At 39.7% G+C, this 5,456-nt stretch overlaps 1 pseudogene; it reads right to left on the bottom strand.

The window, feature by feature from the left end:
* Positions 1-791: 791 nt before the first annotated feature.
* Positions 792-1,652, bottom strand: LOC131272995 (copine-8 pseudogene; annotated as a pseudogene).
* Between the last annotated feature and the right edge of the window lie 3,804 nt (positions 1,653-5,456).

Genomic DNA, 5,456 nt, shown 5'->3' with positions numbered 1-5,456 from the left:
GGGCCATGATGTGGACCATTGACCATGGGGAGCAGAGATTCCCAGAAATGTGCTTACCAGGTGCAATGGATGTGTCATGATGATGGGAGTGAGGGTTGCTGGGGGTGGAGTGGTGGGGTGGGGGTGGTAGGGTTGAATGGGACCTCATATTTTTTTAATGTAATATTTTTACAAAATCAATAAAAAAAAAGAAACTGATTACTTATCAGATGTGATTTCATAAGACAATTCCTTTACTGAGAAATTGAAAGTCTCTTTCTCTTCTTTTATTTGCAATTGTATTCGTCCAGACAGTCATTCAAAGAGATATTGCACTTGTAATTATAACTATTGCAATTCAGAAGACAAATGATTCATTATTCAAAATACTTAATCTTAAGATCAGTTATAAAAATATTGAAATTTAAAAAGTAGTAACATGTAAACATTGAAACAGAGACTGCTTTCCTATACACACAACAGTCAAGGACAATATTTGAGCTAAAAACATAGTTTGTGCTTTTTCCCAACAACGCACTGGAAATTAGCCTTTTCCATCAAAAAAAATTATTAAAGATTCAGATAAGAATGTCTGTATTTTGTTTCACGCATTTATACAGTTTTTTTCTGTTGCTCATGCAATAACCATATTTACGGTTTTGGCTTATGAAGAGAATTAATTTTGAATCCAAGAAAGCACATTAACTAGTACTGCTGAAGCCAAACTGAGAAAAGTAACTCATTTCCCAGTTCATTACAGAGCACCAGGCATTAAAGACTGACTTAACAGCTCCAAGGAATGAGTAGTTCATGTTATGCATTTGGGAGCCCAGTCATATTTCAATCTGTAATACATGTGTCAGTGGGGGTATATGCAGGAAGCACAGGTGATGGCTTGATTCCTTAGGCCCTCACATAGGAGAGAAACTGTTCAGGGATCTCAGCTCAGACTTTTTTAGCCAATCTTTAGCCAATTTACTCATGCTCAATATGTGGGTTCCACTTCCATCAATATAATCCCAGAATGGCACAAACTGTACGATGTCCCTTTCAGCATACTTCTTTGAAGGAGACTTGTACATCATCACCATCCAATTCAACCATTGCATCAAATTCTGCTGGTCAAACACCTATAATTATCGACACTGAAAGTTCTGTCGAATTAACTATGGACTCCTTCATTTGAGCCATATCTAAGATAGCACTATCTGTCACAATAAGGAGCATAAAATACTGGGAGCCATCCTTTACAGGAGAAGAATGACTTGCTACATGATTAACTACAGGAGCAAAGTTGGTTAGCCCAGACAGTTGGATAGATTTAGACTCCTATAAAAAGCCTCCATGACCCCTCAATGCCATCATAGTAGGGATTTTGAGGGTTTCTGTTCAAAGGAAAATTCATGTGACACCTTTCCATCTAGAGGTTGTTTTGCACCAACACCTATAGCTGGGAACAGTTTATCACAGTCATAATCTTGAACAATTTCTCTTACTGCCTTCAGTGCTATATCATAGGCATTCAGTTGGTAAGGATTCATGCACTGCAGAGAAGTCTGTTGGGCAAGGGTGTCATTTGATGCTGCAAAATCAGTAGCCACTGTGAAGTTGCTTTGCATTCCTCTCTTAGTATAGTCAAGGCATGAAACTTCTGTTTCTACCAAGAAAGAAAGTAAGGGTACTGCTCCAGAATTATTATATATTTTTCTTTTTTCCTTTTTTTTTAGGATTTGTTACTTCATATATGTTGAATTGTGTTTGCCCTCTAGAAAATTCCCTATAACTTGTAAATTCTCAAATGATATCATGACTCCTATCTCATTCCCAGTCATATACCTCTACTTTGATTGCTCTATCAAAATCACCATTACACAGTACTCTAAGATCTTGAATGCTTCCCATACAGGATTTAGAGTATTTTTGACTACTTCTATGTTAGGACAAATTGTAAAACTGCCATCTTCAATAAAATACAAGAAATACAATAAAATACAAGAAAAGGACCTGATTTTCCAAAGAAGTCCTTCTTGTCCAATTTGTTTGCACAAAATTGAATCAAAATAGCATCCCTACAGCAGTTTAATTCCTCTGCTATAATTAGGATCATACCACATTTTTTCCCTGGGATTCCTCTGGGTTCTTAGAAATCTCTGTGAGATAATATTCTTCCAAGCTCATTCAAGTTGTTGGCAGCATTCATTTTTTTTTAACATGTGGCCCCCAACATTTTCAAGTCAGCAATACCAGGTCAAGTCCTGGTTTCATATCTCTGATTTCCACTTCTAATTTTCTCTGTTTTCAGGGGTTCAAGTAATTCCATAGAGCCTACTGTAATAATCCATGATAATCTCCCTATCTTAAGGTCAGCAGATTAATACGACTCTTCATCCTTGTTACAACTGATGAAAGCACATTTTTATACTTGTACTAACTATCGTCCATGGTTAACTTTGGGTTCACTGTTTGTGTTGGACAGTCCCATGGATTTTTAAAAAAAAAATTTTTTAACGCATTCTAGTAACATACATACAAACTAAAATTTCAGCTTTTAACTATAGTCAAGTATATCATTCAGTGCTGATAATTACATTCACAATGTTGTACTACCATCACCCCATCCATCCATCATTACCCAAATTTTTCCATCCTTTCAAATAGGAACTCTGTATAAGCATTAACCATATGTGCAGGCCTAGACTGTAGTTGCCCAGAGAGACTGATGAAGCTTCATATCCCTTTCTTCCATGCCTGGGCAGGGATGAAGGTGCAGGTATGGGCAGCAATCTATGCAGTGTGGGCCCAAGATGACCGCAGTTGCCCTAGCAGACTTGTGATTTTCATTCTATGCCAGCCAAAGTTACCTGCATTTACCTGTATAGGCTGGTGCAGGGTTCCTCAGCCTCCTCCCCACCAGTGGTGGAGCTGAAGCCTAAGCAGGCTGAAGGCTGATCTGTGTGAAAGAAATTGTTTCCAGCCAACACTGAGAGTTTTGGTCAGCCCGGCTTCCCCTCAGGTTGGGGGCAGAGTCAGAATGGCAGCTACTGGCCTCTCTCTGACTTGAGCTGGTTCTCATCCCAGCTGTTCCTGGGGTTATCTCTTAGCCAGCCAAGTCTCCCAATCAGCAACCAAAATTGGCAGCCAATTGTCTCCTCCTCCCCTGTTTCTGGAAAATGGGGCTTCCAATTCCCATCACAGAGCAGCTCCTGGGGTGGCTTGTGCCTCCAGAGTAGGATAATCACTGGCCTCCGCAGCTTGGCTGGTAACTTCCTGGAGAGGCTGGCACAGGTCCCCACAGCTTCCTCCCTGCTGGAGGTGGCACTGGGGCATAGGCCAGACCTGCAATATGATCTGGATGGTAAGAAGCCAGTCCCCACCAGCACTGGGATTTTCAGTCCACCCTGCTTCGCCTCGTGCCAGGTGTAGGGTTAAGATGGCAGCTCCCAGCCTCTTTCTGACCTGGACAGGCTTAAACCTTAGCTGCTCTCAGGATCATACTGTAGTCCACTGAATTTCCTCATCATAGTGAAATTGGTGCCCAACTGTCTCTTCGTCCTCTGTTTTGGGGAAGTGCAGCTTTCAATTCCAGCTGCAGGACAGCTCTAGTGTAACTTGTGCCTAGAGTGGAGGATGGGCGTCAGCCTCCAAGGCATGGAGCACTCTACTTATGAGTCTTCTCTGCAGATGGGCAGTCTTCTCCTTCCACTCCTTCAAGGACATTGCAGGGTGCTCTTCTGGCCTCCTGGAGCCTCCAAAGAGGTGCTTCAGTTAGCTCCAGAGAGCTCTGGGTGTTTGCTAACTGCCCTGTAGCACGAGCTGACTCTAGGAGCTCCTTACTCTGCCACCATCTTGCTGGTTCTTCCAGCATCCAATAAATTTTTATTGGAACCCCCAAAAACAGAGAAAAGCAGAAGAGGAAATCAGAGATTTGAAATGAGGACTTGACCTGGTATTGCTGGCTTGAAAATGTTGGGGGCACATGAGATCATGTAGAAAAAGAAATGAATGTTGTCAACAACTTGAATTTCTGAAAGCAGAAAGAGAAAAGTGGTCAATTACATTTAAGGAATGCCCAGTAGGCTTAGCGTGAATTTCTCACCAGAAACCATGGAGGTGAGAAAACAGTGATAAGATATATTGAAAATACAGAAAGAAAAAACTGCCAGCCAAGAATTCGTCATCCAGAAAAACTGACTTTCAATAATCAGGGTGAGTTTAAAATATTCACAGATAAACAGAAACTAAGAGAGTTCATAAGCAAGAGACTGGCTTTACAAGAAATACTAAAGGGAATTCTGCAGCCTGAAAGGAAAAGCCAGGAGGGAGAGGCATGGGGGAGAGTGTAGAAATGAAGAATATCAGAAAGGGTAACCAAAAGGATAAAAAGACAGACAAAAATAAAGTAGGACATATGAAAGCCAAAGGATAAAATACTAGATGTAGGCAAGCCTACACAGTAATAACATTGAATGAAAATGGATTAAACTCCCCAATCAAAAGACACAGGCTAACAGAATAGGGAAAAATATGAGCCTTACATATGTTGTATAAAAGAGACTTACTTTAGATGCAAGAATACAAATAGGTTGTAAATGAAAGGTTGGAAAAAATACTTCACAAAAACAGTAACCAAATAAGAGCTGGGGTAGCTATACTACTATCAGATAAGGCAGACATTATATGCAAAAATTTATGAGATATGCAGAAAGCCATTACATATTCATAAAATAGGAAGAAATCCACCAGGAAGCAAATCCATGCACCTAACCAAGGTGCCCCAAAATACATGAGACAATCTCTAGCAAAACTGAAGAGAGAAATAGAAGCCTCTACAATTAGAGTTGGAGACTTCAATATACCACTCACATCAATAGATAGAACAACTAGATAGAAGATCAAGAGGAAAACAGAGAATTTGAACAATATTGAAAGAGCTATACCTAACAGACATATACAGAACATTGCACTCCAAATTAGCAGTATATACTTTCTTCTGAAGTGCTCATGGATCTTTCTCCATAATAGACCACCTGTTGGGCCATAAAACATGCCTCAACAAATTTAAAAATATTGAAATCATACAAGGCATCTTCTTTGATCCTAATGGATTGAAGGTGAAAATCAATAATAGGTGGGAAAGAGGAAAATTCTCAAATATATGGAGGTTGAACAACATCCTCTTAAGCAATCATTGGGTCAGAGAAGAAATTGCAAGAAAATTCGTAAATATCTTGAGACAAATAAAAACAAGAACACAACTTATCAATACTTACGGGATGCAATGAAGGCAGTGCTGAAAGTGAAATTTATAGTCCTAAATGCCTATATTAAAAAGGAAGAAAGAGCTAAAATCAAAGACCTAACTGCACACCTGGAGGCACACAGAAAAGAACAGCAAACAAATCCCAAACAAGCAGAAGGAAAGAAATAACAAAGATTAGGGCTGAAATAAATGAAATTGAGAACAAAGAAAATATAGA

Source organism: Dasypus novemcinctus, chromosome 9 (assembly GCF_030445035.2).
Source record: "Dasypus novemcinctus isolate mDasNov1 chromosome 9, mDasNov1.1.hap2, whole genome shotgun sequence".
NCBI lineage: Eukaryota > Metazoa > Chordata > Mammalia > Cingulata > Dasypodidae > Dasypus > Dasypus novemcinctus.
The sequence above is the reverse complement of the archived record's forward strand: the minus strand, read 5'-3'. Positions and strand labels throughout refer to the sequence as shown.